The sequence below is a fragment of the Gopherus evgoodei genome, chromosome 10, assembly GCF_007399415.2.
Source record: "Gopherus evgoodei ecotype Sinaloan lineage chromosome 10, rGopEvg1_v1.p, whole genome shotgun sequence".
Taxonomy (NCBI): Eukaryota; Metazoa; Chordata; order Testudines; family Testudinidae; genus Gopherus; species Gopherus evgoodei.
Genome location: NC_044331.1, coordinates 71,696,583 through 71,704,957, shown reverse-complemented (window position 1 = coordinate 71,704,957; position 8,375 = coordinate 71,696,583). Strand labels below are relative to the sequence as shown.

The 8,375-nt window shown below is 44.0% G+C and overlaps 1 long non-coding RNA gene across 1 annotated transcript; it reads left to right on the top strand.

The window, feature by feature from the left end:
• Positions 1-2,563: 2,563 nt before the first annotated feature.
• LOC115658562 lies at positions 2,564-5,837 on the top strand. The gene is made up of 3 exons (XR_004002336.1): positions 2,564-2,574; positions 3,765-3,773; positions 5,743-5,837. It is a non-coding gene; the product is annotated as an uncharacterized LOC115658562 (long non-coding RNA).
• Positions 5,838-8,375: the final 2,538 nt, after the last annotated feature.

Below are 8,375 nucleotides of genomic sequence, written 5' to 3'. Positions count from 1 at the left end.
CATGGTCTGTTCTGGGAGACCATAGTCACACATTGGAGAGTCTTTAATTTTCCATTTGTGCAACAAGTATCCGCATCTGCCACGGTTTGGGCGGATACGGGTTAGGATTGCCCATGAGCTTCGTGGGAGATCAAAGCCAGGGATCTTTCACGAGGTGTTTATTTCTGACTTCTTGTACCCTAACTCCTTCTGGCTTTCCAAGTTTCATCAGGATTGAAGTTGCATTGTTGAAGGTTAAATGCATGGGTCCAAAAGGTTTTATGTAACTTTAAGTGGTGGTGAGGCACACTGATAGGTGCTAAAGCCTTGGAGATGTCCAGGACTTTAGCAAGGACTGGAAACATGATTATTCCCCCAACTGCACTACAAAATGAAATCATGTTTTGAAAAGGTTCAGAGTTAAACATCCCAGGTCTTCTAACATGATTATAGCTACAGAATAAACAAACACCAGCCAGCAAAGGCACTTCAGTCTGGAAGTAATTTCACTTCCCCCCAAACCCTAAAATGCACGATATAATGAAGTAAATAAAGGTGAGTCAAGGGATAGAAATTCAGAAAGTTTTCCAGATAAATGATTTCCTGCATAGCTCTGCAGGCAAATCTAGGCATGATCTTCTGTCAGACATGGCTCCATAGTGAGCAGTTGTACAAAGATGATGTTTACCGCTATCTAAAGCTCTGGAGAATGCTTTCACACTGCATAACTTGAGCGTGAATTGACAAAAGCGATGAGTAAGTTATACAGCATCTTATTTCAAGGTCTCTACTCAATGTGGAGCTAATTGTATATCCCACAGATTTTCCTTATGCTTTTAGGGTTTGTATAAAAAGAAAGCAATTAAGGTCATAGTCACACTCTGTGTTTTCATTTCTCCTAATTAGTGTAAGTTAAATTAATTCTTTTGCCATTGAATAGAAAATAACCACAAAACTTTGGAGGATAATTATGGAAAGCATCATTCCAAGTATCTAGAATTTACAGCCACTTAAGCTGAGTGAGGTGGAAAATGGCTTACAAAATTTGCCCAAAAGGCTATTATTCCTCAGAAAATCACTCACTAACAAAATTTCCTTGTTTTATTTTATCTGTGCTTGGTGTGAAATTATTGGGTGGTATCATTTAATTTTAGTCAACGTAACATGTTCATCAGAATTAGAACCCTGCATCTATAGGAACCAGGCAAGTGCTGCCATGCAAAAGCAGAACAGTAATGCTATTTTGATGCTAAAACCAGAAGTGGCTTTTTTTATTTTCTAAGGTGGAGTGAGGTGAATAGAAATTAGAATTTTCTTCTCAGAGTGGTGATCCATGGGTGTCCAGTGCAGCCCTCACCAGAAATGCCAAGGTCAGGGCAGGCTGCAAAAGGAAGAGCAGATACTCCCAAAACAGGGAGAGGGAGGGGGGTAACATTGAAGTTAATATCAATCAGTCACAAACTGTGCTTCTGATCCCCCACACTGGTTATCAGGAAGCAAAAAAGAAATCACACTGCCCCCTTGATTGCATTCCAGTTCTCTGGCTCCCAGCCAGCACCTAGGTCCCATACAGGGAGAAGTTATTTAAAAAACTCACATATACAAAATGTTCTTCTAATCCCAAAGGGTCAGCCCCATTACCAGGTCAGAATAGCTTTGGATCTTACACAAAATACCACACTGCCAGCCAATCCTTTAGTGTCTAAAACTAAAGGTTTATTATAAAGAAAAAAGAAAGAACAAGAAGAGAGATGTTAAATCATAAAGCAGTCACATACATACAAAGACTTCAAAGTCCATATATCAGGTTCCTAGCAATATTGGTGAGTTTGCTGGCTTCAAAGTCCCTCTGGAACACATCCATAGTGTCCCCCAGATGCCATACAGCATCACAAGAGTGAAGTGAAAAACATTGATTTGGTATATGGCAGCTCATACTAGATAGTCATAATGGCTCCTTCTGCTCTTAAAAAAAAAAATCTATGAATATACGTACGTAAAAGCCAGATCATCAAGAGGAGCTGCATTTGGAGTTCAAGAGTGCAGTATAGCTCTGAGGATCAAAACTATGGGTGTTACATACACGTATCTTAGGGCAATATTCACCTCTCCCCTTGCAAAACCCACGTCATCAGGCTTTGTGCAGAGAACTAAGCACAGAGTAATTTCCCCTCTCCCTCCTATACATACAGACAGAGCAGGGGGCTGCAGTCCACAGGGCTCTAATAGCTGTCAGGGTAACACAGTGACTGCTACGCAGTGTTTTGGGACCATGGGATACATGTACTACCAGTGCGGATCGTGTGATATCTCCCTAGTACAGAGTCTGTGTGGAGTCTCCCTCCCCTGCACCCTGAGGTTTCAGAGTCTGCCTTGTGCAGTTAATCCACACCACATACAATTCCATAGCAGTTGTGTGGTGGGCTCTACACATCTGGGTATATTTCATCCCGAGTGTTGATTTGCTATGGGACACCCTTTGCCCTCATGTAGCGGGGTGGTCATCCCGCTCCTGCCCAGAAGGGCTTAATACAGCCCTGGGAGAGGGCTGTGGTGGGGAACCAGTAACCTGGGCTGATCGGGGCAGCTTCAGCTGTGGCCATGCCCCAATCAGGCCACAGTGGGCCCTATAAAGGGGCTGCTAGGCTGGAGCTGAGTCTTTCTCTGGATGTTGAGAGGGATGGGCCTGACTGCTTGGAGCTGAGCAGGGTACCTAAAGCAGAGCAGGGCTGGGGGAAGGCCAGAGGAGCTGGGGAGCTCCGGCCTGGAAAGCCCCCCTCACCCCCACCCCACAGGCTGCAGGCCTTGTTAAAGGCCAAGAAGGTACTGGGGTTGTAGAGGGGCAGCCTAAGGGTAGGCAGAGGCAGCAGGTCCAGACCCTCCTTGCCGATGATGAGTGGCAATTATACTGCAGTCCGCCCCAGTGAGCGGGGCTAGCTGGTGACTGGCAGTGGCCAAAGACTGAGGCAAGGTGGGGATAAGGGGTTGGTGGTTCCCCAAGGGAGGGGAGATCCAGCGAGACCGTGAGGTACTGCAGGGGGCAGGACCCCAAGAGAAGGGGCACCGGGGTCCGTGAGGGACACGGGGGCCAGTGGCAAGGTGAGACACTGGCCTGCAGAGGACGCAAGGGAGGCTGGTGAGCTAATTCCCAGGACGACCAAGAGGAGGCACTGTGCCAGTCTTCGCCCTGCCACACCTCAATTACAGCCACCCAGTCCCACTGGCTCAGAGCAGTCCTTGCCCTGATAGCGCTGTGTTCCAGAAACAGGCCTCATTTGATACATGCTGGGAAAGGTGAATTAAATGTGCTCAGGTGTTACCTCCTTGCCTCATGTGACCTACCCAATACACACTTTAAAGAAGGGAAGAAAACATTATTTTATACATGCACCATCTCTCAGACAAGACTTTCCCACAAAGCTCACAGTCCAGCAAGGAAAAGGGTTAATCCCAAAGAGAAGGTAATCATTCTCTAGTCCTTCAGATATAAATAATCTCAATACTATTGTCTCTCAACAGTAGGGCTTGTCAAGAGGTTGGGATAATTCTTGTCAGGCCACATTCCTGGGCCTCTTCCACTATGCCAATGCTTTTCTACTCCTTCTAGCTGCTTCTTAGCACTTCCTGTCTCCCCCCCACCGTTGGTGCCATGTATTGATATACATTCAACAAACCTAGACACATGGGAACTTGCAGTGTGCCAGGGACAGCTGAAAGCCCAAGGCAATAGCTTCTAACACAGCAAGGGAACCAGGCAAATGGATCAGGGTCAGCAATAATGTTAGGCTATTTCTGTCAATTGTCAAAAAAGTGAAACAAAGGATCTCATTGCAGCCAAACAAGCTTCCAGAGCTGGAGACTACCCCACAATGGCTGTAGTAAATTCGCTCCTTTGTGGTTATTCCAAATACACCAGCACTTCTCCATACATTAGTTATCCTTCTTCTAACCACAATGCCCAGTGAACCCTACATTTATCGACTTAGCCATCTTTTAGCCCTGCCCTTTAACCAAGGGCAAGAATGTAATGAATGAAGCTAGGAACGACAATCAATAAAAGCACTAAAGTCCACAGCTTGTATAACCACAGGAAGGAAAGTGTCTTCCTCAAATATATTAGATTAAGAAAACTATGTTAGCAGAAAGAGATCCTAGAAAGCCTTGGGTAAGAAAAGGAAGTGGGAATCAAAATCCTGGTTCTCTTGAAGTCAATAGCAAAACTCCCATTTGCAAAGCAAATATGCATTGTCCCAAAATGAGCCACTAAGAGTAAATTCCTTTCACTACAGAAATAGATTTGTCTTTGAAGACAAAAATGGAAATGGCAGGACACATGTAGGGCTTGTTCCTGCATGTGGATATACGGGCCTGCAATGCTTGTAAAATTAGCTCTTTCACTTGTGCATATGTGAGCACTAAATGCCAAAAGTCTCTTTAGTGCAAGTTGACACTGATGCTTCTTTAAGAAGTGCTCATCAATACAAAACCGATGAGATGCTATGCATTGCAAATGGGCAGAAATGGAAGCCCAGATCTGCCTAGTAGAAGAGGCTTTTGTCACTCCATACAAATGTCTTTTGCAAGCATCATGGTTACAATGGTCTCTTCACCTCTCACATCACTAGCTCCTGTCACACAATCTTCCTCATTTAAATGAAACATGTTATGTTAATTACTGGAGGCAGGGCTCAAATTAAGGTTTGGGGCCCACAGGTATATAGCACACTCCACCTCCCCAAGGCTGTACTCTATTTTCCCCCATGCACTGCCCCAAGATTAATGCCACCATGTTGCCAAATTCAGAACTGCAATTTACCTAGTAGGGGTATGAACCCCAGTCTCAGGCAGCAGCTATCCCTACAGAGGGAACAGGGGACACAGGCACAAGTAAGAAGCTGTCACCACCACCAAGATCTACTGGCAACCAGACAACAGGGGGTTAGGGTCCCCTTCTTGGCTTAACAATGTCATGTCCATCAGCCTCAGGATGAAGGGACTCCTGGACTTCTCTTCCTCTCCACACCACTTCCTATCTGTCTCACGTTTCTGCTGGAGATTCTTATGATCTTTGGCCCCTGGAACGCACTTCTTGCTGGTGGTAAAAGGGCGTTCTTCTTGACCCTGAAGGAGGGCAGCCTTGCAAGCAGCACAGTCTATGGGAGACGCCTCCTTAGTTTGTGCCCTATTGACTAAGACCTAAATGGAGCAAAGCTTCACATTATCTTTCCTTAGAGGTTCAAGTCTATTTCTGGTGTTAGTTAAAAACTTTTTAACAACACATGGACAATGAATGGCTTTTCAAGAAAACAAATGGGTTGGTGAGAAAATCTTTGTTCTCGGAAAAAAAATTGGTTTCTTATCAACATTCAATTTTTATTACATTCAAAATTGTGCATGGAAAATTTTTATAGTGTTCTGATCGGCTCTAGTCATTTCACAGTTTGTGGGAAATCTCCAATAGCTAAAAGACAACTGCTTTCCAACAACACCAGATTTAGTAAGACTAGAGAGCAAAATCAGATGAAAAGAAAATGAAGGTTCTGTTTAACATGTCTAGTCAAACTCTACAAAACTATCCGAAACAAGTCCCCATCATGTTGCTGCCGGAAAGCCAGCTCTCTCTCATCTTTCTAGAGCAGGTATCCTTTCCTCCCACCTGACTCCCTTGGCAGGCAAGATGTCAGACATACAGTAGCTGGACACTCAATTGTCATTCATCCTTCTCTGATTTACCTTTCAGTTAACTTGATCTTCCCTCTGTAGCAGGGGTTTTCAAACTGGGGGTCAGGACCCTGCAGGGGGTTGCGAGATTACTACATGAGAGGTTGCGAGCTGTCAACCTCCACCCCAAACCCCGCTTTGCCTCCAACATTTATAATGGTGTTAAATATATAAAAAAGTGTTTTTAATTTATAAGGGGGGTTGCACTCAGAGACTTGCTATGTGAAAGGGGTCACCAGTAAAAAAGTTTGAGACACACTACTCTATGGCATCACCTCCAAAGGTATTTACTCTTCCAGGAGGAGATGACAGACCTTCATGAAAAGTCCATTCTCTGTATCCAACATACATTCAGGGTTGTTTTCACTGCTCTGGATAAATAGCTTCCAGTTACCTTCCTGTACCAGTTTTATATTTAAACTTCTTTCCAAGGTATCACCCTGCTGCATTTCCCCATATTATTTCCACATAAAAATTAGCCACGCCCAGAGCTGTCTATTCTTTATTCTAGCCCAACAACCATGTTTCTTGCATGTTAATTATCCTGCCTGGCAGTGTTAACCTGAATCCAACTGGCTGTCTTGCAATTTGAGTTTAAAGAGATATAGCTCACCTCCTTATCATTCTCTCATAACATTATTTTTACTCTCTATCAGATGTGATTTGCTGACAGATTCACTCCAACCTGCCACAAACATGATCACCAGGATGGCCATGTAAGTTGAATACATATGGGGCACCAATACAACCAAAGTGAAGTCAGCATTTTTATTCAAGTAAATACTGATGAGTAATTTTTAAGGTATTCTGTCGGCACTGTTAAATATCTTCCCTCTATGGATGAAAAAGGTTGTGGAAAAATTTGAAAGAGTTAAAAAAGAAGAGCTAGAAAAATGATTCAAGGCCTGCAAAACATGCCTTTAATGAGAGACTGAGGAAGATCAGACTATTTAGTTTAACAAAGACAAGATTACAGGGATTTGATGAGGTCTACAAGTATGTACAAAAGGGACAGCTTTCTGATAGTAGAGAAGTCTTTCTTCTAGCAGGGAAAGGCATGACAAGATCCAGTAGTTGGAAGTTGAAGCTAGACAAATTCAGAGTAGAAATAGGGAGAACATTTTTAAACTGTGAGGGTACTGACTATGAGAACAAGGTATATGAGGACATGATAAAGTCTCCATTACTTGTAGTCGCTAAGTCAAGACTGGATATCTTTCTAAAATATACACTATCACTCAAAAGAATCTATGGTCTGGATACAGAAATTATTAGGTAAGGCTGTTTGGCCTGTGTTATGCTGGAGGTCAAATGAGATGATCAGGATGATCCCTCCTGACCTTACATTGTATGAATGAATCTATGAACCTGTGTTAAAGAGGGAAATATTCAAAAGAGGTTCAGGCCCTGACAGCATCCTGCCATTCACATGAGAGGTAGATAAAGGGATCAAGCTAGACAATATGTGAAATTGAGGGAATGAAGCCACACACTTCTGTTTACCCCAAACAAATACCCCCTTTTTTATTTTATTTTTTTTTGCATTGATCCAAATATGATTTTTTTTCAAAAAATTGAGGAAAAAATGGATTGGCTCAAATGCACTGTTTAGATCAGCCGAAAATCAAATGTTTCATTGCGATTTTGAACATTTAAAAAATAAATAAATAAAATCAAAAGAAATTTCAAAGCTAAAGTTTGTTTTCTTTTTTAAATTCCAAACAACATTTAGTTTTGAAAATGTCACAAATAAAATATTTTGGCTTTTTCTAAATGTGTGTGTCTGGGTTTTTGTTGTTGCTGTTTTGTGCATTCAATTCAACAAAGCTGACACATATTTATGAAACATTTTGGGGTAAACAAATGTATTTTCCAATTAAAGATGAAAAAAATTGCCCAGCTCTAGCCCTAGCTACAACTGAACTGTTTTCCTTGGTATTTGCTGTATACTTCAAATAGTGACGTTAGCATTAGGGAAAGGTGGCTAAGTGACAGCCCTGGGAGCTGGCATCCTTCTTTTAGCCACAGAACAGGTTCAGCAAGGGGCCCAGCAATGCAATCTTCAGAATTCTTCCCTTCCTCTTTGCCTTAACCTGAGGTCTACAGACCAGCTCTTGGAGAGGAGAAAAGCAGTTCATGTTCAAAAGCCATTCTTTCTCTGCCCACTCAATCAGGGTTCCAGTTGGTGCCAAGTCCAGGATGACCAGGTATCCAGTTTTCATCTGGAACACCCAGTCAGAAAGGGACCCTGGCAGTTCCAATCAGCACTGCCGAGCAGGCGGCTAGAAGTCCAGTCGGTGGTGCTGCAAGACTAAAGCAGGATAGTCCCTACCTGCCCTGGCACTGCGCTGTGCTCTGGAAGCAGCTAACAGGTCTGGCTCTAAGGCGGGGGGCAAGGAGGGCAGGGCTCCGGGCGTTTCCCCCTCCACGATCACTGGCCAATGGGAGTTGGAGTGGTGCCTACAGCTGAAAGCAGCACGCGGCGCCTCCTGGCCTCCCCACCTAGGTGCCGGACCTGCTGGCCATTTCCAGTGTGCAGGGCGGTGCTAGGATAGGCAGGCAGGCAGCCTACCTTAGCCCTGAGGCATCGCTGACTGGGAGCCACCCAAGGTAAGCCCACGCTGCAACCCTCTGCCCCAGCCCAAAGCCCCTCCCGCAAACTGGGAGCCCCCTCC